Source organism: Mugil cephalus, chromosome 9, assembly GCF_022458985.1.
Source record: "Mugil cephalus isolate CIBA_MC_2020 chromosome 9, CIBA_Mcephalus_1.1, whole genome shotgun sequence".
Lineage (NCBI taxonomy): Eukaryota > Metazoa > Chordata > Actinopteri > Mugiliformes > Mugilidae > Mugil > Mugil cephalus.
The window spans coordinates 12,266,783-12,292,194 of record NC_061778.1 but is presented as its reverse complement, the minus strand read 5'-3'; the positions used below and the strand labels follow the sequence as shown (position 1 = coordinate 12,292,194).

The window sequence follows — 25,412 nt, the reverse complement described above, 5'->3', positions numbered from 1 at the left end:
TGAGCGGAGGGGAGCTGGCAGGCTCCGGGGCAGCTAGTCCAGAGGTTACAGGGGTTGCGCTCGGTCATCCATTTTAAATCAGTCTACGAGACAGACATCGGTGCGCCATTACAGCTCAAGACTTTCGCTACTCCGCGCTGATCTGTCTGCAGCTGGAGCAGCATTACGGTCCAAAGCCGAGCTCTGCCTCCCGGGGCGCGCTCACTTGTGTTCCCTGTCCAGCTGGTCCTGCCTAGAGCACCGTCGCATAGCCTAGAGGAAATTAAACTTTACCACAGACTGGCCTTGTGCGGGATATTTGTGCACTTTGCACATATAACTACAAAAAAAAAGCTTCTTTAATCGCTTTCTAAGTTAATCATCACATGCATGGGAGCTCTCTGCTAACACGACCAACGAACAAGGTGTTTGACCCGTCGTAGTGTAGCCTATAAACAGCATCTTGTTAAATGGTCATTGGCAGATGTGGGCAAAGTACTTTAAAAAATGTAATGCATTACTTATTACTGTAATGTCAGAGTAATTAGTTACATTATAAGCTAAGCTAGGCTCTACGCTAACAACAGTACAACATAATGGCAGCAGTAATGACTTACGGAGCAATGCGTATTGTGATAGAGATACTGTAAATTTAGGTGTATTCATGTTGAAATCAATATTGCTACAAGCTGCTGCTGTATACTGTAAGTGAACAATAACTTGTGCTATTTCGCGAGGTACAGAGATTGTTTGGTTCAAACACACAAAGTGCACTTAACTATAATGTTCTTCGTACCCTTTTCTCTGACAACCTGAATTTGTACAAAGCACACAATGAATTTATAATTAATAAATAAATTTCGCATTTAAAATCCATTGTAATGCGTGTTGCTGAAATTTGTACCAAGAAAAATATTTATACAATAATTTTTTTGTAATACCTTACATTACTGTGTTACAGCTAAAAGTAATACATTACATTAATTTCATTACTTTTGTAACAGACACTGGTTATTGGCAGGCAGAAATCCTTTTATATAATATATCATATTTACATAATTATATAATATATTTATTATATCCATTTTATATAAGAATAAGACCAAATAGAATCTATTTATTATGCCACTACAAATACAGGCAAAGCCCTCACAGTATGCATAAGCGTTTATACCTTAATACAGTGCTAACGTGCTAGCTGGTGGCTAGTCAGCTGTTGTAAGCTACGGTGTAGAGTCATATCTATGGGAAAAGCCAACACAGAGCCATAAATCCGGCTCACACAAAGATGCTTCATGATCCGTACAGCCTTAACTCAGCAGTTATTCCTTCCTACGCCTGACACGCTTTGTTGCCTCCCTCAAGCTTTGGCCTGCGTTGTGAGTAGCAGCTAGCGGTCATCAGCCCCGGTAATCTGGACGAGGAGTCTCGCTCTGTTAAAACAGCCTAAGGGGCACGTTAATGTCTGAAGGGCGGTACAGCAGAGGCACAAACATATACTAGAATGCTGCACATTTACTTAACACTATGGCAGACCAGAAACACAGCCGCGGCCATAAATAATCAATCGTGACCTGTGTTGACCTCGTCTTCCTTGTCCTCCTCCTCATTTCTGAAAGTTACATTTCCAACAAGTTATTTATTCTTCTACTTTCTCTGTCACGCCTGTTCTTAGGCCTGGAGGAAGAAAAAGATCTCAGGAAAAGGCAGGGGGGTGAGAATTAGACCATTCCACGTGCTGAAACAGGAAAAGGACCAGGCTGTTTTTTTAACAGCAGTTCTCCCGGCACCACACCGAGTGTTAACCCCCTACCTCCCACCTCATGAACACACACACACACACACACACCATAAAATTCCTGTTCTTAGCGATGACGCCAAGGCTGCTTTTCGCCATCCCCTCCTCTCTCCGCCCATCCCGTCTCTTCCCCCTGATTGGCACTGTTGCCTCGCACTACCTCATATCCCAGGGTTCTCGTATTAACCCGCTGGCCAATCCCAGAAGCTGATACGGTTCCAGATTCGGTCTGGATTCCTGCCTTGGGATGAAAAAGTGTGCAGTCCTTCATGCTGTGTTTTGTTCTGATATCCATGCTCCTCTCACGCTCACTTAAAAACACACACACACTGCAGATTAAAACCTGAACTCTCTGTTAACACCTAATTTCAACAACAAATACTTCTTCGCTCTCCGTGATAACTGACTCCGTCCACTGATTAAGTACTGGAAGAAATCTGTTAAGTGGACCTTAACAGACTAGAGGAACTTTTCCAGAGTTCGAATCATTCGTTACAGGAAGCACACGTTTTCCAGGAACTGAGGACGATTGTAGTTCTAAGGACACAATTTTAGTGTCTTTTTCAACCTCTAATTCGGGGTTGGTACTTTCCCAGCACAAACTGGAACCTTGTGTCACTTCCTTGTTTGGATATTGGTCAAATTGTGATTAGTCGGCATTATAAAAGACTGTGTAAATATTGGTAAAATGTTAGCTGTGCAAACAATGAGGTTAGCTTTAAAAAAAAAAAAACAGAAATTGACCAAGGGTGAAGTCCAGCCTTTATGGACTATTATTATGAGGCTTCAGCATTCCTATATGTGGCATGAATGCAAAAAGAAACAAGCCCTTGAACGCCGGTAGTTCTGGGTCTTTCCAGGATGCATTTGGTGCAAAAGTCCCTCTTGAGTTTGTCCTCTGCGTCACAGTTTTTTTTTCTTTTTTTTTTTTTTCTAAATCCAATCCTGCACTGAAAGCTGCGGTGACCTGACATGACACCGCGGCGACTTACAGAAATGAAACCGAAGACTGAAGCACTCCCGTCTCAGAAATGTTCCGTTCAGAGCAGCCTCTGAGCTCACTTGACGGCATTTCAAATGCAGCGCTGACGTCACCCCAGACGACGCTCACCTCACAAAGACGCACACGCACACACCCGGTTCCGTGTGGCATCTTTAAGCTTTTCTAATCCTTGATGTGTCAGTGGCCTCCTTCTTTGTCTGCGAGGACGAGACCATCCCCCCCCCCCCCCCCCCCCCCCCCCCCCAAGATGCTAGTCTGCCTATTGATGAGCGTGGGCTAAGGTCATTAGTGTGATCCTCATGTCGGGGAAAGGAGGGATTATTTTTGCCACTGTGCTTTCAAAAACACATCAGTGGACTTAAAGTTCTCTCTCCTTTTTTTTTTTTTTTTTACCTTTATCTCTTATTCTCTTACAATCGCTCCAGCTCTTTGCTTCTTTTTCTTGTCTCCATGGGGATTGGAGCAGACAGAGAGTGAGAGGGGGGAGGGGGTAAGGCAGGAGGGGAGAAGGTGTGAGCCAGTCGACAAGTTTCTTTTTCTTTTTTTACCCCCCCTCCTTCTCCGTGTCCAGAGATAAAAGAAATATGTGCGCGAGGTGCGAGTGCAAAGCCTCGAAAGGAGCCCTGACCAAGTGACCTTCGGTGGGCTCATTCATAAAGCCAGCCTACATGGCACGGGAGTAAAAACCAAACATCCAAAAAGCGATAAAAATCTACTGGGAGGGAGGAGGGGGGGAAAAAAATGGCCGGAAAGAAAGGAATAAACGAATTAAGCCAGATAAAGCCTTGTTTCTATTGCACTCTGGAGACTTACTGCCCCAGTAGAAGGAAAAAAAAAAAGAGAAAGCTTTAGATCGTCACTGGAGGTAAAAGAAAAGCGAAAGCAGAGAGCTGAAACCTGCCGTTCACGACTTCAGATAGCACAGCCAGAGCCATTCCTAAACGTTTGACTTTATGAACTACTCAGATTTATGCACAGTGTAGCTACTACTACTGCTACTACTACTACTACTACTATTAAAAGCTCCTAGTGTCCAACAACCTTTAAAATCCTTCAGTGGCCGTGGCAGTAGCAGCAGTCTGCTCCTGGCACCGATCCCACACTCCACTCTGATGTTTGGGTTTTTAAGTGAGGCTCTTGCTTCAGTAGAAACAATCTGTGATAGAAGCTAAATCAAACCTTTGGCACAATCAGGGGAGTATGATAATGAACGAGCGGAATTAAATAAGAGGAGTTTGGAGACAAATGTCACGGCGAGGAGCGGCGGGGCCAATTTAAACACAATCTGACGTTGTCCAGATTGGTAAATATTACCCTGTTTAAATAAAACTGCTATTCATTCTCCGATGCTTATTAAAGCCTATCCCTTCATCTTCCCATTAACTGGTCTGTCAGACTGCCTGTTTGCTGGGCTGCTCTACACAATGACATGTTTACCACCAGTGAGATTCCTATTTAGATCCCAGAGTGTGTGTGCTTGTGTGTGTGTGTGTGTGTGTGTGTGTGTGTGTGCGTGTGTGTGTGTGCGTGCCTCTGACAACATAAAGCCTTGGTGTAATTTTGTTATCATCACCTGAACTAAATGCTTTTCAAAACTAAACAGCGCAGTGAGTTGGCTTAGTCTGACTCCTGCGTTGGAGCAGAATATTATCACAGAAAATAAAAGAAGGTGAAATGAGCGAGATAATAAAAACAACAGCGGTTTAACTGAGCTTATGTAACGCGCCGGGCGGGCTTTAAAAACCGTAGGAATGAATTCGCTCCGGGAGAGAGTTCGCGCTCATATAGGGAAGAGATATTTTCATCCAACTGCTCGACCTTCGAGGCCACATTGCCCGGTGACGTCTCCATCGCAGCAGGACACGGAGCATGGGCCACGAGGGTGACCCCGATAAGGAGCCTTATTTAACTGGAGAGTTACCAAGCTTCAGAACAACATTATACCCACAACTAGACGCTGTAAAACATGTTTTATGCACATTTGTGCTACACTCTGGGGAGGAGAGTTTCCTAAAGCACTGCTGGCACACAGATCTAGTAGAAGATGTTGTCGTTTTTATTTCTTAACGCCCTGAATACAACACCGAAACTCTCTTAAAGCAAACAAATGATTAACTGTCCTATATTTATCTGGCTATTGTCCTAATGGAGGCCGACGAAGCAAACCAAACTAACACCCAGCCATTCGCGGTTTGTAAAATCAATCTTTTAATTTAGAAAATGAGATTTTCCCTTTACACTCGGGCATCACGTATTCCATAATCCACAGTCAGCAGCTTCAGTGATTAACAATTAGTATTAAGTTTGAAAGTGTGTTAATCAAGCAGCAACCTCCAGGGCGGAAAAACGAGGTCAAGTCAGAATCACCTGAGAACGTTGAGTCACCTGTTTAAATTATATCACGGCTCTAAAGTTATGCATAACGCAGGGCGTGGCTGCTTTGAGTAACAGGTGGGTGCAGCCACCGGTTACTAGCTGGATGCCTCGACTCGGCTCCTCTCACGCTCAGCCTCCTGGACCGTTTTTTTTTTCGCATGGTGCGCCCGGCAAGGGCCGCCACATAACAACAACAGCAATTTAGTTGAAATCCAGCCAACAGATGTTCCCAGCGAGGCTCCAGGGTGAACCCTTGAATCCCTACCTGCTTCCTTCCACACCCTCTGAACGCTCGATCACAACCGGCGTCCGGATTCTCCATCTGAGGCGGGAATAAATTATCCAAACCTCTCCACGTTCAAGTTTGTGTAGTGCTAATACTCTCCTTGTCTTCTGAGAGGGATCCCGTGGGACCAATATCCACGGTGTAGAGAAGGGAGAGGGGGGGGGGGCTATGGGTTTTCTTATATCACACACTATCTGCAAACCATACAGCCAGTCTAGTGGAAGGGAAATTTATTCACACACGCGTCTCCGTATAGTGAATGCATCTGTGAGCAAATTATTCAGCTTCTGCTTTGACAGCGTTTTCCCAGATCCCACTCCTCACACGCTGAAATATCCACACACGCCGGCACAGGAGACACCCTCTCTCACCGAGCCGAAGACGCACACACATACACATAATTAGCCATGCAAATGAAGAGAGCTATTTCGTCTGATGTAGGGGGAAGAGGGGGGGGGATGCAGTGAGATGTACACACACACACACAGGTGCATGTGTTGCACGCGTAGCTTAAAAAACATCCCGCGTGTTAACACCTTGTTCTCGCGCATGCAGCACGCGCTCGTGAGAATGGGTTTCATTGAAGCCGCGTTAACACAAAACCCACCCACACTCGCTCTTAGCGCACACACGTCAAACTATGCGGGGCTCGTGGTATAATAGGAGAACATGGAGCATAAAGACAGCACAAAGGCAGCTGGACCTGACTAGTGACAACAGTCCCATTCATCACCGTGGCCCTGGAGACTCCACATCCCTTCGCAGTGACAGCAGCCTCTGCGTGCGTGCGCGCGCGCGCACACACACACACACACACGCAGTTGTGTTGCAGGGAGCGCGAGCGGACGACACACAACGACCCATGTCAGCATCGCAGCCAATCGAATAGGGTTACTTGTGTGCTGCACGCGCGTGTGCTTGTATCCACATATATTATTCATCTGCATGCGTGCACATGAAAGTGTCTCTGGCGGGAGAGATAAGGGGCTTCTTTATTTCAGCCTTTCGCTTGTGCCCGAATGAATGCGCGCATGTGTATGTGTGTTCTTCCAATCATCTATTAAACAGACCATTTTGTAAAAAAAAAAAAAAAAAAAAGGGAGGAGCGGAAACATACAAGGAAGGAAGCAAGCGAAAGGGTTTCCAGGACAAGGAGGAACAAGAGGAGGAATAAGAGAAAGTGAGAGAGAGAGAAAAAAAAAGAGGAAGAGATGCTCGGCGATGGCGGAGCAGCAGCTCGGGGGCGGGGGGGTGGCTTATCGTTGTCGTATTTTCATATCGGAGTACGCAACTTTCGAATTTATCCGGGGAGATTTGCAGCATTCAACGCGCACGCGGCACAAGAAAACAGTGTAGATCTGCCTTTTCCGATTCCAGCCAACAGAGCTCAGCATTCATCCACCCCATCAGCGCTAACAAGCCAATACTGTCAACACTCACAGTGGGCTTTATTCCATCTACGACGCAGTCTGCTTCCACGAAACAAAACATACATGCTGGCACGGAATTACACACTCGCACAAAGCTGACTCGGAAAGAAAGGCCTCGAACGCACCGGACTAAATAAATCGCTCTCTTTTTATACTGAAATGAAAAAGAAATAACTCAAATGTTCTGGGTTCTCCAATCATCCTCCATCTATCTACACCCACACAAACGCAGTGTAGTCATCAGATGGACAGCAGACAGACAATGTCATGAGGTAGTGCAGAAGAGCAGGGAAAGGTGTCATCTCAGGACCTGCAGAATAGTCTAGTATGATGGCACGCTATGACAATAATTGTCAATCTCAACTGCTGTTTCCTCCATTTATGAACAAAAACATTCTCGGCTAATTTACCGAGCTACGGCTAATTGATCTCACTGTCACAGCTAATAGAGAATTACTTATCGTTCCCGCATCTGCACCAGTTCCACGACAAAGGCTGTTTAGAAGAAGACACGCCACCGACTATAACACGGAGATATAGTAATTGACATTTCATACATTCGTCACAGGAATTACAGGGCTTTCAAAACCGCATTCATAGGCACAAAGAGTTAAACTCAGCAGGCATTATGTGATTTGGGATCGACCTATTTTCGAGAGTTGTTATTAATGAAACGCAGACCGTGAACTTCTGAGCTTTTGTTTCACGTTTATGTACAAATGTTAGCGCTGAAATTAGGATACGGTGTTCAGAGTGCGTCGTTCCTGAATGGAAAAAGCCCGTTTAACCTATACGTTTGTCTTCATGAGTTTCTCTTTTTTCCTCTTAACTGGCATGCAGTTTGTTTGGGCGGCAGGAGAGTGTGAGACGGAGACGGAAGGCTAGTGACTCACCCTGAAACAGAGAGAGCTGGCCAACCTGAAACTGAATGATGCTGTTGCTAATCTCAGCTGTGGGTATATGAATGCGCGGAGGCCATGCCAAGCTAGAGGACGCATCTGTAACGTTACCTCATAGCGAGTATCGACGGCTGAAACAGAAAATAAAAGTGCCTGTGAAGGTGCACGCTTATCTGGGTCATGAAATCTAAAAAGTGTCAATTCTACAGATGGTAGTAGAATTGGAGATCTGATTTACGTATATTTACTTGTATTGTAAATTAGTTAGAAACCCAATATGCTCACTCCTCTTTGTTATTCAGGCTCTTCAGCGACCACACCCATAACGAAGTGGACCAGCAGCGCAACTATCTGACCATTCTTCTCATTTCCAGAAGAACTCCTGCTCTCACAGGTTTCCAGACAGACTCCAGTCGGTGCAGACATGGCAGACATGTGTAGACTCTGGAGGCAAAACCGCTGCTCAGACCTACTTCCATATTTTACCAAAAAAATAAAATAAATAAATAAATAAATAAAAAAGCTATTAAAGCCCACCATGCAGGTATTAAATTGGTGCAGTGCAGGGACTCTGGGATTTGTCGTGGCTGAGCTTGAACGTGTTCCCAATCCAAACACTCTGGCTTCTTATGGGCCGAAAAAACACAAAAAAAAATGGTACACTTACACTACACACAGATAGACACGCACATTTTCACTGGCTGGAGAGACACACACATGAGCACACAAATACCCACAATGGAAAGTCGGTCAGTGGAAGGGAGGGGGCAGGCAGACTAGCAGGTGCTGTGTTGGTGGAAGATATGGCTTCTGTCCACCTCAGCATTTCTAAACACTCGCAGTTATCTTCCCTCTCCACAGGAGGAGAGGTCATTTCTTTTTTTCCCTTTTCTCCTCTGCAGCGCCGTCCCTTCCTCATTTCTGCTCTTCCCTCCTGCTCCAGCCTCCTCTGCCGTCTCATTTATTTGCTCCCCACCTCTCTCCTTTTTATATCGTTCCCCTTAGCTTTCATCTTTTTATTCAGCATTCTCTCGCGCCTTTCCTTTTCCACTCCACTCCACTCCACCCTTCTCCTTCCCCATCCCCTCCTTCCTCCGCCGCTCGTCGCCGCCGTCTCTCAGGCTCTCGGTGGAACAGCCCATTCAGCAACAAAACAAAGCTGCCTACAGCATCACACACTGACTAATCAAGCAAAACCAGAATGCAGCAGCTCTCAGATCCACTCAACGGCAGCATGATACCGGGCAGCAGCGGGACCCCGGCGGGGCGGATGTGGGGAGGGGTTCGTCTCGTCGGCAGCGGGAGGTGGAGAAGGTGGCGCGTGAGGACAGTTGAGGAGGATAAATATGCACAGGAGAATCTGTTAAATTACTGCAGCTGATAAGGGTTTAAAGCAATTTCCATTCTGAAAGGTTGAGGCCGTGTTTGCGTTTGCCCCGTCGGAACGAATGTAAATACGCTCAAGCACATGTAAGGAGAAAGAGTGAAGAGAATAAGTTTGACAGTACAAAAGGCCATAAGCACCACGGGTTAAGGAGGGTGAAGGAGAGCATGGGTGGGGGAGGCAGACGCAGAAAGAGATGATGGGGTGAAGAAAATCCTCTGACAGGCCATCAACAGCGAGGCAAAGCATTCATGACGATGATGAAACCCAACAATGGTCAGCTGCAATCTCCTGCCGGACAGAAGACGGCGCGCTAACGAGCTAGCGCGCCAGCCGCTCTCCTTTGTGGAGAAAATTAAAGTTTTGTTCGGCTCCAGGGAATAACGTAAAAAAAAACGACAGAGAAGCCGGTACTGCAGAGATAGCAGAGATAGCAGAGGTATGTAAACACGGCAGAGCAACAACAAGGCGGCGGCGGCGCGTTAAAAGCTGGGATCACTCAGCCACCTGCGGATAAATACTCGTACGCATGGCGAGGGCAGAGATTTGCCGCATAGTGGGATCAAGAGGTAGAAGTGTGGCAACCAGCATGAAAAAATATTCTCTTCTGTTACTGGAAGGAAGAGGGAAAGCTTAAGGACAAGGGCGGGAAATGGGGAGGAAGCGCTGCGGAGATTCAAACGCGCTGAAAGACGCGTCTGCTCTGCCAAGCCGATTGTTAAAGCACTTGCGTTCTCTAGGTCCTCTTGTCGGGCTTTTAATTTCGGTCATGGCAGCCATTAGCGTCTCAAGTTAAATGCCTTGCCCTTGACGAACTTTATCAATGGGCTGTTGGTTTAGAAGTGTAGGAGTATTTTTCTGGGCCGATGATGCGCGCACAATTCGGGAGCTCTGAGCGGCATGTGTTTAACTTTACCAGATGATGCTGTACTGTCCAGAGTTTCCCAACTACTGCTGCAATGAGGAATTTGTTCACCGAAGGAGGCTAACGGGAGCCAAGTCAGCAGATCGCACATTAAAAAAAAAAAAAAAAAGATGTGCTGTTACAAGTACTAGTGGTCATAGGTTGGACTATTTAGTGCTTTCATCAGCGTGAGGTTACATGGAAACCTGCAGAGATGCTAGAAAGGCTACTAAGAGCAAGAAAATGTGTCATCTTTAACTTCTGTAAATGATGTTTTTATAGCTCAGTTTCTGTACAGAAATGATCATTGGCCTAAGCTTGACCCCTCCAAGGATGCATTTATATTTATACCAGGCTATAAATATAAATGCATGACTTCCCGATTCCTGTCTACATGCTAATCTTTGCTAATGCACTAACGCAACTCAGAACAGAAAGTTAGCGAAGAAACATCTTTACGTTCTCTCTAATTTTAAATCCATTGTTTTTACCCTGTTCAGACGAAGAGCCCCCAGATGTTCAGAATGGAGATTATGTGTTTGTCACAAGTTCAAATACTGTACCCGGGATTCAGTACGCTACATTTTCAAATGGAACTGGAAGAAGCGCTCTAGTGCGTCAGAAAATGCTCTCATCAGACGCGCAGGGACATACTGATCACAATATAAATTGGCATATTTGCGGTGGAGGCCGTCACGTTGGCAGGCAGGACGGACTGTTTGAGCGTGGTGTATGACATTAGCGGTGTTAAAAGCAGAGAGTGGGGCGGTGAGGACGGAGCATGGGGCTGAGCGTGACGCGAGGAGGTGGCGAGCCGCATGGCGAGGAGACGGGGAAGCGCAAGTGATGGTGTGGAGCAGAGGAGAGTGTGATGGTAGGATGGGATTTGAGTCTTTTAACTTCATTAGTTCCGCCTCAGTCTGGGGTGTGTAGATTATGTCTAATTAAGCAGCTTAACATGGCTTAGAACGCACCACACAGAAAGCACAAGAGCCTTATCTGTCAACCTGCTCAAACGATTCTCCGCTGCTCCTTTCATTCCCGTGGCAGCCTAACATAAATTCTCTTTGCACGGCCTTTATGCTAGGGAGATTAGAGGCTCTGACATCGGTGCGAGCCGGATAGCTAGCAGCCGCAGCGATAGCCGTGTGGGCAGATGAGAGAGAGAGAGGAGAGAAAGCGTGTGTGGCGAGCGGCGGGGAGGCAGAGGGGCAGGCAGATGCTTCCTTACAGACTGCAGGGGGAGAAAGTCGATAAAGCAGGGTGGGGCTCACAAAAGAGAAGTCCTCCCGAGTCCGGTCATTTCGGCGAGTGTTAATACACCAGCCAGTGTGAGGCCATAAACAAGACATCCAAACCAAACAGGCAGCTGTAATACCTCTGATGCAGAGCAGACCGGGTAACACTCTAAAATGACACGTGTCATGTTGAGTAACAGGTGGGTCGGGCAAAAAAAATGAGCAGTATTCTGTTTTGCGCTGTGCTGTCCCCCATGACGTGGAATAAACGCATCACGATGTCCTGGTTTATAAAATCTTTTGGAACCCTAAACGTGTCCTCTGCAGTACACCAACAGAAATCCACTTATTGTTACACACACCTAAATAAATCATTATTCGCAACACCAACTATGACTCTGTTACTTGTATTATAAGCTGATGACTCCTTTAAGCTCCCTTTACGCGTATCTAATAAAAGCCGAGTCCTTGCAGCTCGCACGCAGACACAAATCACACAAAACAGCTGATGTTTGGCACCAAGTCCGGACCTGCCTTTGAAGAAAAACCAAAGTTAAGATAAGTTTTGAGATACACCGGTTAGCCACAACATAATCAAACGTCCGTGGCGTCCGTGTGGATGTTACTTAGACATGTAGCACCCACCTAGACCAGACCAGACCAGACCAGACCAGACACCCCCACCCCAAATGCAGTCCGACACAGGCACATACATAATGATTTAGAAAGAACTCAAAGAACATAAAAAACAGCGTTGGCCTGGCCTCCAAATTCACCACTAAAAGAACCAAACAATATCTTTAAATGTTTCTATAAACTAGACACTTTTGGTAACACTAAACACTAGCACTACAAACGGGGACAACAACCTGGTCTTATCTTGGACATGATCTAAAAACCAGCATCTGACTCAAAACTGGAATCCGTTGCATGCAAACACAGCCGTCATTAAACTGTCACTGAAACGACTGTTAACAAACAAACCCTCACGATGGGCTTGGCCGTCGTAAATCTCGTTCGGCGCAACACCTCATCGCTGCAGCACGGCCAGTAAAAAAAAACAAAAAAGGACAAAAAAAAAACAGCACTTGAAGTGAAAGAATGCGTGCGTGTGGCCTCTCCGCGCCTCTCTCCGTGTGCTGCGCCACCTGTTAATTATATAACCGGAGCCTCGTCGCAGCGAAGAACAGCGCCGCGTGACGTCAGGCGCGCCTGGTGGCCATATGTCGGCGTGGAGCGAGAATGTTGCCGTTTTTTTACGCGGCTGAAGAGGAGTCGGTGAGGGGGGCCGTAACAAGACGCGGGGGGTCACTTAGAGTTGGCTCCAATCTGCTTCCCGCGCCAGGCGACATTCCCAACCTCGGGCAAGAGCACACAGGTCGACAAAAACACTCCAGCATCTATCTCCCTCCCTGATCTTCTCCATTCCTGTTATATCTTTTTGTCACACAAGTATGCAAAACTAAAGAAGGAGACAATTCCGCGTAATCCACAAACACCCACTTCCAGGTATTAAGGCAGGATGTGCTGTATTATCTCTTGTGCGATTTCAGGTCGCGCAACAAGGCAAGATGGCCGCCCCTCAGAACTGGTCTGTGCTGTTAACTTGCGTAAACACACCAGGGAATTGGCCAAACTGTTCGTACGGACACTGAAAGGCTCTGATGTCAATGAGCGGCCTTAGAGGAAAACCCACGGAGCGTCCCTCTGTCACAGCGGCTCATCTAATTCACTTCAGGTGCGAGACCCAGAGGCAGAGACAGTCAGGCGTACTGCGTGGACATAGGTGCGCGCCGTGAAGTATTTAAATCAAGGACGGCAAAGAATCAAAGAACAGAGAGGAGAGAACAGGAGAGTGCGCAGGCGACAAAAAGATAAAGTCGGAGCCTGACTGATGTAGTGAAGGGAAATAGAGTGTGGGACTTGGAAAGGAGGGAGAGATGTGGTGAGAGCTGCTGATAGAGGGGGATTTGCCCTTCCCTGGAACAGTAATTTACTAAAGCCATTCTGCAGAGGCCCATCAGTGGCGATCTGCTGGCAGATTAGACGACAAAACCCCGTCCCTCGCTTTCCCACCAGCCAATCAGCGCGGGGGCAGAGGATGAAGGGAGGACAGAGGAGGGGAGGGGAGGGGAGAAGAAACATTTCTTGTCTGTTGCGTTTCGAGCGGCCACATACACAAAGGTGCTCGCATAAATGTCCACAGACTACATACGGGAGGCTGCACTGGCGTCGGGGCTAACGCTGCTGCGCGCCCGCACCCTCAGGACACGGCGACCAACGCCGGTCCGCTGTGCAGCCGGGGATTTGTCTTTTACAATCAGTCCTCTGCTCTCGTTTTACCCTGCACTCCCTTGACCTTTTTTCGCAGTTTGCGTCCTGCCCCCGAAAGGCCCTCGCAGCATTCCTCCGCTGTATCGGTCCGGTCACTCTCCGCCCACCCCGTGTGACCACGCTCTCTTTCCGCCCGCCTCCTCTCTACGTGCGCCGCCGAGCCCCCGTCAAGTGCGCCCCAGCTGTGCAAGCAAGCAGCCGGGATCCGCTTGCCGCGGTGCGCCGTCGATAGAGCGGCCAGGAGCAGCGCGGCGTTCAGCGCGCGATGCCGAACATCACAGAGCCTCCAAACATGTCGACGGCCCAGCGCGCACTAAATCAACCTCTGTTTGAAAAGTGCGGAACTCCCACGTGAAAAAAACAAAAACAAACTAATTTTAACGTATTCTTGACGACTGCGCAGCTGAGACAGGGAAAACAAAATGTGAGTTAATCCCAAATTAAATCCTAATTCATCAATCTTGTGGCGTGCCGACGTATACATGCAAGCGCGCACACACACTTATGAATAGGCTTCTCGGCAGCGGAGCCCTAACCATCGACATCCTGTGTCTCCCTCTTTAGCACTGACGTGTAAAAACAAACAACAGTGGAACAACAGCAAGCTGTTCCTTCCCTCTCTCTGCCACCGCTGCTTCCCGTCCTCCGATCTGGAGCCGCTGCCCAACCTCACAGGGCTCCTGAGAATCCCCGAGAATTCCCTCAAGGAGAGCGCTGACATCACCCACCCATGTCTCCTGTCAACTATGACCTCTGGAGGCGCAGGCAGAAAGGGAGGCAGAGAGGAAAAAGGCGAGGCCTTAGGATGGAGGCTGTGCTCTGCGGTCTGAAAGCTGTGCATGAATACTCTCGGAGTTGCACAATTTCCTAGAACCTGATCCACTATGGTCAAGAGACTAGGGACAGAGAGGGGATATATTTACATACTTGTGAAGCAAAAAAATGAAATACTGTCCACTGGAGTCTGCGTAATGTACGAGTATGTTGAAATACAGTTGCTTAAGGTCTGACAGCGTGTGCGCTCATGTGTAACACTCCTGACTTGTGGTTCAAGGGCAGGTTAGACTGGTCTCGGGCACTTGTTTGGTTCATCCCACTAAAAAGCAGACAAACAAGAAGTTCAATCAAAACAGAAAGACTGAAATGATTTGACACAGTTGTGTCAACGCCTAAGCTGACGGATTTAATGTACGTTTTGTTCTTCCTCCCCGGCCATTATTTCATAAAGTCCTGCTATTCCCAGCCACTTCTTTGTGACTTTTGATCTTTCTGATCAAGTGAAGAATGAGGCTTGATTACAATAAAAATGCACTCAAAAAAAAAAAAAAAAAGAAAAAGAAAAAAAAAAGAGTGAGCTCAAGTCATGCCGAAACTATGCAGTTAAGCAGAACTGGACTAGGGTGGTGGCTATAAGCGAAAACAAAAAAAAAAAAAAGAAAAATCAGCACACAATGCAAAATGTAAAATCATGCAGAAGCTGCTTTTCAGTGGTTAAAGTCTTAAACAGAAATACCACTAATGTTACCGAGCGGTGAAAATAAAGCATGACGATTGGCGCGGTCAATACTTCACAAGAAAACTCAAATTGATTTTTCACTCATCAACGAGAACAGACTCTTCTTCTGAAGCATCTTAAATCAGTAGTTTTCCACTGCTCTCTCTTGTACTCGCTGTAAAGCGTCATACGTTACAGGCGATACTACCGGCCTGAGGATTCACGTGTTACATTTTTCTTTTGAATTCCTGCATAACGATAATAATATATATATACATATATATATAGACATACATTTCTATCGTACATTTCATGTCAAGACTGAGCCCAAGTGTTAATAATCTACGGTGCAGACGCAGAGGGATTCCAGTCCTGATAACGTGACGTCTGTGAGCTCCATGAACATTTAGTCCCTGATTGTTCAAAGACAAAAGGGAATTAATGACTTCTTAATGATAAGATATGATCAACAACCGAGTTTTATAGCATTCACCACAATAACAAAGGGCTACTAACCCATTAGTAATTCAGTAATTTATGGTGTGAATCCATGGACACGAACAGTCTGCATGGACAATATTTAGCTTGTTCTTATCACGTGCAGGAGCACCATAAGCTTTAGAGTAGCATGAGGGGCAGCTTTGATAAGAATGGAGGCCAAGTCCATCTCTGTGCAACTTTTCTTCTTTTCTTAAACTTAACAGGAGATCAACATCTTTAAAAGTGGTGTAATGTTTATTTTTTTATTAAAGGGCAGTTGACCCTTTTCCATTTAAATGTTGACTCTACGAGTCACCGAGCGATAACATTGTGTGGGGCAAACAGCTGTGTAACTTCTTCTGCGACTGGTGGAGTCACTCTGAGAGAATGACTCAGCTGGGCATGGGCAGCACTAAAAATCATCATGGAAAATGCGTGGTCTTGTTTTTGCCAATGATGCTCCAAAGAGGTCAGCGCCTTCGCCGTCCAACGAGAATTCCCTATAAAAATGTCTCTCCCTCATTTTATTTGCCTCATTGTTCGAGAAGGTTAATGAGATGGCTTAAACTTAATTTTTAAAAGATCACATCCATCCTGCACAAATAGCACAATTCAAATGTTAATCCAAATGTAAATGCTGCCTCCCTTCGTTTCAAAATAGACCCGAGTAATTGTCGTTCCCGCGCGCACGTCCGCAAGGTGCTCAGCTGAGGTTCATCTCTCTCCATCGTCTCTCTTTCAGTCACATGGAGTTAAGCTACAATGGACCCCCGCTCATCCCGACCTGACAAACAACATTCCCAGCGACCTTTTCCCTCATTGAGCTAAAAAAAAAAAAAAAAAAAAAAAAAGTCTGCACGCTGCTCCGTTCTCCGACAACTGTGACTAATTTGAGCCGTGGCGTTGCGAGGCCGTCCTCTTGCTGAACAACCTTGGGAAATGTTTACATTCTTCACCCATGTTTCCCCTACTTTTATCTTCACGACTCGGGACGCGCGTGGAAGTCGGTGTAGCAACAAAGGAAGAGGCGGAGCTTCTGCGGATTCTGATTTGCGGTGATTCACAAACCAGCGAAGATGAGGTCAACGTATTATTAGAAACAGGAACGTCAGCAGGATTATTGTGGATCTGTCTGGTTTCTTGTTAAACATTTAACTGGCCCATAAACAATAACTTCAACTGGTTAATCTCAATCCGCGGCCGTTACTTCCGCCGCACCGCATGACCCCAAGTACACATAGCGAAACTAGGTTTTCTCTCTAACTTTCTGGTTGAGTCAGCTGACTCCTAAACAGCTTATCAGTGAAGTTAATTTTTTTTCAGTTTTAAAGTCAACACGTGCAAACAATGTCTGGGAATCCGAGCCACGCTCCTCCGGTCCCCATCAGGAATGTTACAAAATGGTGGATCCTCAGGAGCTGCTGGAGCACTGCAACAGGAAATGAACTCTGACATAAGAGCTATGGACCTTGGGGCCCCAACTGCATCCTGGGAAATTATGGCACTGAGAAGAGAAATGAACCATGTCGCCCCCGTCAAAACCCAACTCCAGAGGAAAATCCATTCACAATCCTCTGAAATGGCACACTGAATATACCGTTTACAGAGCAGCACAAACGCTTCGGGCGTCAGAAAGACAAATGCAGGTGCTTTCAAAAATGAAAGGCTTCCACTTGAAATTGCCCCCCAAACACCACCAGCTCTGCTTTGTAGACTTGTGTGCAGCTTTCTAGGTACTTGGCATGTAGATCATTCCAAGCATCTTGGAGAACTTGCCAGTTCTTCTGCGGATTAGGCTCAGTTGCCTCCGTCTCTTCGAGTAATCCCGGACTCCACGATGCTGCGACCAAGAATCAAGGAGGGCTACGCCATCTGCTTCAGGAACCCTTCCACTTCCACGTTGAGAATAGTTTACCATTTGTGGCTGCACGGCTGGTGTCAACGTCTCATTTCCGCACAATAAATGTAAAATGAATGAATCAACTCCCTCATAATCGCATTGTCCGCATGACACGCGTTGCCATTATAATCACAGAATTCATAATTGCCTCTAGATTGAAGCATTGCAGGTGATTGATGTCTAAGAGCAGTTATTTAAACACAAACAAACGGTGTGTTTGCCCAACAACGGAGCTAATCTGAGTAACAAGGTCAAAGCCAGGCCAACGCAGACACTGGCAGACCGGCAGAAATCGTGATCTGTCATCTTCTCATGCAGATGGACCATCCGGCACCACAATGAAGACAGCCAACGACAGAAAGAAAAAAGGAGCGAGGAGAGAGAGAGAGACAGAGAGGTAATAAGAACGCAATGCTAACGTAGCAAAACTCCATATCAGCTGGCCCGAGTTTCTTTAGGCGTGCCTCCTATCATTAAAATCCATCTTTTCCTGTGACTCCGCAGTTAGCTGCCCTTCTCTGTTTTATGGCCGTTTTCCAGGCCGTGAGACAATACTATGGACATCATTAGCTAAGTGGTGGCTGGATGACAGGTGGTGGCGCTGCGATCGATAACGGCAGGCCAAGCCATCCGCGGGGCTGAGCGGTGCTTACTCATCAGCCCTGGGCACGCATGAGCCCCCAGTCTGGGCCAGAAACCGGGGACGGAGCCAGATAAGAGATGTGGAGGTGTCAGGCACCCGCTGCCTGCGATAACAAATGGCTACGAACGGCTGCCTTATCTTCTCACCTTAAAGAGGATATGATGTCCGCTGTCACGCAGCTGCCGCCGCCCGGCCAGAACCGCTCTGACCACTGCGTGACGAGGGCGAGGAGGGGTCAGCCGTAGCGCGGGCGTAGCCTTTCAGACGGCCGTAATGCCCTCGCGACCGAACACAATTGCTTTAAGTTGAGCCGCATCAGACATGAATACTAAACACCAAACAGCCAGGTGATAATTTGCACATCTTAAAACGCCCCGGGGCAAGCTACGAGCTAAGAATACCTAATCAAAACAATGTAAAACATGCCCCTAATCCAAACACAACAGTTTTGTTTGTGTGTTTGTGCGCGGGAGAGAGGCCGTGTCAGCACATGTTCGCTGGGGAGATGCCAGAGGCCACCGCACTGGAGACCAGAGCCCCCTGAAGTGGCATCTGAGGCAAACATCTAGTGACAAGAAAGTGCCCTTCCCGTGTCCTTAACCACAGCTCACAATAACGCCGCTCGGCTCTCCTTGGAAAAATAAAAAAAAAAAAAAAAAAAAAGAGAGAGGAGGTGGGTGTCATGGTTACGTAAAAAGAAAAAACCGAAACAAAAATATTCAGTGATAAAAGAGAGGAAAGAAAATAAAAAGATGGATGAATACAGTTAGAAAAACTTGAGGCCAAGTGAGATTCTTTCAAAGGCCTCCGGTTGTCTGGGTCCGCAGGCCCCTTTATCCCCGCTCCACTCCTGTCCCCCTCCGACGCTTATCGGTCCGCGATTAAAGCTGCCAACAGTAATTAGAATATTTTTGAAGCAGAACACCTCTCAGCCTCCCACTCTCCACCTCTCTGCTCTCCGTCTGAGGTGCTGCAGGTGTGCGAAGGCCGTTCCACCGAGGCTTGTCAGAGCTCCAGGCAGAAGCGGCGTGCAGGAGATGCGGCGCCGAGCGGCTGAACGTCGCGTTCCGGCAGCGTCAAGCGAACACGCACCCAGAGCGGCTCAGTTCTGACGAGGCCCACGTCTAAACCTAAAGGGACGCAAAGTGGAGATGGCACAGAGCCAGAGGCCGTATTCAACTACCACCGTCTCAGTCGCCTGCGTTGCAGTATGCCGTTTGTGCACAGCTTAAAGAAAAAAAAAAAAAAAAAATCAATCATTTTCTACATCGTAGTTCACCATTTTATTGCAGATTACAATGTGTAAAATGCAATAAAAAGGGAAACAGCTGCAGTTAGTCACGCACCCGGCTGCTTTAACCGTGTTTACAGAACACTCCGAGTACAGAAGACGAGCTCATGTGAGGATTTTTAGTTTTCGGTTGTAACATAACACCTGACGGCGACAGCTTGCAGCGGGTCTCCGCGGATAACACCCACACCCTCAAAGTGTTCTTGACGCCCAACGCTTTCCTTGTGAAGTTAATCCAACTGAAGATGTCCAAGGAAGCGGAACTCTGCCTCCAAATAAAACTACTGCGCGAAGGTGTAATACAGTCAAAGGGACACACACCATCATACGCGAAATGCAAAAATCCGGCGCCCCGTGTCTCCCGGCTTTTAAAAAAAGAATTATGCGCACGCAGCGTTTGCCGCCGTTGTAGTTTGATTGATGAGTTTCCTGCTGGAGCAACAAGTTGTATCAAAATACATAGTGCTGGGCCTATTAGAACGGAGCACCTGTCATTATTCAGACCAGTGGGAATGTGCAGAAGACGTTTAATAATAATAACTAAGTATTTACATGACGCACTATCACCTGCATGGAAGAAATAGTTCAACCGGAACTTGCTTTTCCACATTCTAATCGGGGTCAGATTGCATGAGGCTTTTTATTATCTGGCTTCTTGTTTTTTGCCGTGTTTTTACTTCTTTATTTTTTAATTTTTGTTTTACTTTAAACCTGTGTCTCTACACTTTTCTATTGTTGTGTAAAGCAGAAGTTCGGCTCCAACCGATTTCACTGTGTTCGCATTTCGCAACGTGACTGTCGCGTTAAGCTTAAAAACGAACCGACACGAAAAGAAAATGATTCAACGAGACACATGTGTTTACACGCCACAAAAACATTAACCACAACTGAGCTGAGTGACGTGTGCGCAGTGTGCACAATGTCAAATGAATGTCAGATGATTTTGTTTCCCCCCAAACTTTATTGACAGCGGCGGATTCGATCAATACAGAAAGATGACCGTGACGGACTCGCATTTTTAACAGTGCTGCCCGCATCGATTGTGACTTTGTTAATCTTGTTTAAACAGCTCGCTGTTTCGCCACCGCTAATTTGCTAACAGCATGTTTCTGTGTTCAGAGAAAACAATCAGATCAAGTGTTTTTGTCGTGGTTATTACGCTCTGATATTTTATTATCTAACCGAGTGCCAAAGGGGTGCATCAGATCTAACTGCAAGTTCCTTCAGATCCAGCCAGTCGGATGTGACCGAGGCGTATTTAGTCTGATTATTGGTGAAATACAAGTGCCTGTGTAAATTAAGCCGTTCGCATCCACTCCACAAGATGCCTGGAAAACTGTGCAGGAGTATAAAATAGATTTACACTCTCCAGTTCTAATCTGGTTTGTTTGTTCTTACACAGAGGAAGTCCTTTTTTTTCTGTTTTTGCCACTACTCTCATTTCAGCTAGAATAGGCTCCATTGTTGCCCCCTCTCTTACTCTTCCCCTCACCTTTGACCCTCAGTTCTCCTTTTGCCTACCCTATCCTCCCATTTTCCCCGCCTGGACGACCAGGCATCGTAGGTGGACTTCCTACAGGAAACCTGGGAGCGCTGTCGGGGAGAATCTCCAGAGAGAAAATCAAACAATGACACACGGCGACATCTCCACCCCCCCCTCTAACCCAATTCGGGCAATGAAGCGCGGGGACTCGCGCATGAGACGAGGGCAGGTCAGCGCGACAGGTTAAGGCAGAAATGAAAACTAAGTGCCGGGTTAGTGTGGGAAATGAGCTTGTGTGTGTGTGTCCACAGATTACAAACATGCTCAGCGTTATCCTTTAATACTCGTGTAGGTGGATTTCATGGCAGGATCTCTTTGTTTCTGAGGGTGAGAGGGTTCCAGTTTCTACAGACTCCTAATATGCCAAGCACAGTCACTATAAACACTGACTCATCTGAAAACAAACAGAGGCTAATATACTGTTAACGTGATAATGTAATGGAGCATGCACTTACGCATGACAGGTTTTTGCCTTTTTCGTCTGCCCAGTCGACGACATCCGTGAAACTTTGTAGGTGGTACAAACTCTCTCTGAGTCGTTACAGCAAAAGGAGTCCAGTCTATTGAACTCTGGGCAGTGGCCTCATTTTCGCTGGCAGAGGCTCAATCATAACATCTTATCTATGGACATGCTGAGTCATGGAATTCAGCTGTGGCCAATAGCCAAGCAGCAGGGTTACTTATGGCTGCCATTGATTGGTTGATCCCGGAGCACAAAGCTGAAAGGGCACATACCAGGAACACAGCCTGAAGCAGAAACTGGCAGCCGTGTGCTCGGGCTTTACTTTACTCTCACATTCTTGTAGCTGTTGTGTTCCCCCCCCTGTTAGCCGACAACCTACTTTGTTGTGTCATTCTCTCACTTTTCCTGGTTCCTCCCCGATTTCCCCCTTCATGCCTGCTCCTCTGCAACTCTTTGAAATTACCATAGCCCCATTATCCCAGTCCCTCTGTTGTGTAATTGTATCTGGAAGAGCAAAACGGGGCCGTTGACGTCCAGAGGTCACCATTCCTCTGTGGCTTACATCCTGGTCCTTCATCTCCATGGTCACCCTGCTTCCAAACAAGACCTTTTTTTTTCTATTTTTTTTTTGCGCAATGGAACATCAAAGCTAGTTAAGACTATCAGGCATATCCAAAGCCCTTACTTTCCACTAGAATTACCCATTAATAAGGCATTTGTATTGAAAAGAGAAACAATAATAAAATGGGACTGGGTTGTAGAGCAAATGTCTTTACTCATTTATTTATTAGGAATTATTTTCAAATTTCTTAAAGAACCATTTCCTATAAAGGGCCAACACTTTTTACGGTACACAGCCGGCGGGACTGGTTTGCAGTCACTTCCCTCATACAAAAACTGGCCATTCAGAATCCTGAGTTAAACTGGCTCCAAATCAGAATGGGGGCACACTACAGAGGCCTTTATATCAGGCTGTCCCCATCTGCAAATCTGTAATGAGCGAGGGAGCTGAAACAGTGGGGAGAGAAGGGAACCTCAGTTCAACTGAGGCAGGCACACTTTCTAATGGAAATTCAGATACAATCATCCCAGAATGCACTTCTCTCTGCCTAATAATCGGCCGCTAGAACAAGGCAGCCATTGAGGGGAGAGTGACTGTAATCTGGTCCACCGAACTCCAAAGCTGCCCGCTATAATTAGCTCCTTTCTCCATCAAACACAGACTTACACTGACTCACAAGCAAACCACTCCTGTGATACAAGCCAGGGGAGATTAGTGAACGGCACATTTTCAGATAAGTGAGGAAATGTTCCATCCTCGTCGCGCGGAGTCACCTCACACCGACAGGTACGCTAGCCGCGAAATCGGCAAACGCGCAGGCGGGATGTGAGCGTTTCATTCAGCAGCACGATGCTCTGCGGAATAAAAAGAACCTGGGCTGATAAATAACACACTATAGTGTGAAACTGCAACATAGTAAGAGCCCACAACCACTTTGTTCCTCATTGAAAACATCTCACATCAGGGGTTTCTGATTTAAATCACGTATCAAAATACAAGTCATTTCTAATAAGTGAATCAAGTGAGTTGGTGAAAACCCAGAACTTTTAGTCTGAGAAACTTTTTCCAGGAACTAAAAAGTTCCTCCTGAGAGTTAGCTACTTGCATTTCCAGTGCAGTCTAAGATTAGGGAAATTAGTTTACAGATGTATGAAGAAGAGGCGGCGGAATTTACACGTTATTGTCTGTGCGCAACGTTACGACAACCTGCTCCAGTCCAGTAGGTGGCAGAGAAGGCAGAGTACTACTAAACAACAACAAAAACACCATATAAACAAAATGGACAGGCACCATTATTAGTGCTGCAACAGTCAGCTAGGAGAGAGATTCGAGCTGTGCCGCTTGATCACGATTTACCACTCTGTAAATAAGGTCACTCAACCTGGGGCGGCAACAGCAGTGGGCTCAAAATATAACGGATTTAAAACTGTAAAAGAGCTACAGCCTTTTAAAGACGTGGCTGTAATCAAACAGTACTCAACTAATCAGAAATGCTAAGCACCACACGCCCCACCCTATAGTTCCTGTACATTTCGAAAGCATTTAAAATTTAATTTAAAACCTGCGCCTACAAAAGCTCCCTAGTCCCTATGAAAAGTTCCCGTGGTGCTGATGAGCATTCAATGTGAGGAGCTGGTACAAAGCATGCCAAACCCTGTGTTTATCAGCTCACATCAGAATCTCAAATCCAGTGTCCTCATCAAAGCACGTACACCATCGCTGGCTTACATCATGATGAGCAAAGCCCCGAATCCTCTAATCTACGGAACACGCTCAGGTCGAGGGATTCGCAACACGACCTGCAGCCCAGAGGCAGGCAGGCAGGCAGGCAGGCAGGCAGGCAGACAGGGGTGAGTGGGTATGCTGGAAGCTAGCCTGCTGCCTGGGCAAATGGCAGGGCTATTAGGGGAAGAAGAGGCTTCCTGGAGAGGTGTGACTGCACTGCAAAGGGCCCAATCAAGCAGAGAACAGAAGTGCTGACAGCTGCTAATGCATTTACCTGAGAGCAAAGAGACTGCCTTACCGGGGGAAAGTTTCTGTGTGTGTTAACATCCTCCTTGGCATGGCCTTCGCGAAAAAGGTTGATTAAGATCAAAGAGAGAAAAACTCATCAGAAAGCACTGAGTCAAAGCATTGCAGACGAATGCGGGGGCTGTGAGTCAACTTATTTGCTTGAATAGGATGTACAAGCCATAACATCACAGCAAACAGTATGCCCTTTATCAAATGACAAAGTTCCTGTTTTGAAAATGCCCTGTTTATCTGGGAGTGACACAGCGATACAGACCAAATCCCTTCGCTATGCACCTCTGGGTTAAGCTCATATCACACAAACCCTACGCATTCACCCGGTCCTCGCCGGCTCTCAAATCTCTCACCGTGGATCTCTGATCAACGTCAAGAGGCATGCAGGAAGAATCAAACCTGAAATGAAAGCGGTGAAGTCCGGTGGAACGACAACGACAAAAAGGGAGTGGCTGCCAGGGCAATGACCACTTTGCAGTGGCAGTGAGATTATAAACCATGACACGCCGGTGACTAGTGCAGCCACAAAAATAGATTAATGTTAACTGTTATCATCAGATCACCTCCTGAGTGGGGTATAAAAGGTGAGGACGTTCAACATCCAGAGAGACGTGGTAAATGGACACGCTTGAGATGCTTAACTGGTGTCAAATAGCTCCACTTTATAAAAACGCTGTCTAGGAAAACTGGAGCCGTTCGTGTGACAGGTACTGCTCAGTGAAATGCGGAACTCATCAGAGTTACCTCCCGGCAACTGCCTAAGTGTGACAACACGCAGCTTTGCAAACTATTTCATTGGAAAGATTATTATGTATGGCCACGGTTCGTGGGTTGTATCATTCTCAAAACGAAATCACTTAAGAACTCAACATTTGGTTTCGTATAATAATTTAAGCCAGATAACAAACACTCAACAGTCCAACCCAAATATTGTATTTAAAGTCCATTTTTCTGCTCGTATCCAGGGCATATCATGGAGTTACTCCAGGCCTGACAAGACCAATGCATTCCAGGTGTTGTTGTACAAACAATTTTAAGGTTTGGACACGACTCATTTTTATGACCCCCTTTCTCCCATGTAAACACTCTGAACACGGGTTAACCTGCTTCGGTATTCCTGATATTTGTTTCATAAACCAATTCAGCATTATTAGGGGGGGGAAATATTATTATTACTAGTAGTAGTAAGGGCTTCAAACCCCTCAGGGGGACTGGGGTTGACTCCCAGTTTCTTGTTATTCGCAGCACTTGAATGCAACACAACGCTGCAATGTGAGGCAAGTAAACGCCTTAAAACGGGGTTTCTTCAAAATTGTCCAGTAATAGGTGTAAAATATATATATATGTGTATAAAAAAGCAGAGTATATGTAGTGTGGTC

General features: G+C 46.5%; 1 protein-coding gene across 1 annotated transcript in view; it reads right to left on the bottom strand.

Annotated features, from left to right (window-relative positions):
• Positions 1 to 25,412, bottom strand: part of arhgap35a (Rho GTPase activating protein 35a) — a 59,145-nt gene that overhangs the window by 32,976 nt on the left and 757 nt on the right. The gene's annotated exons all lie outside the window — the stretch shown is intronic.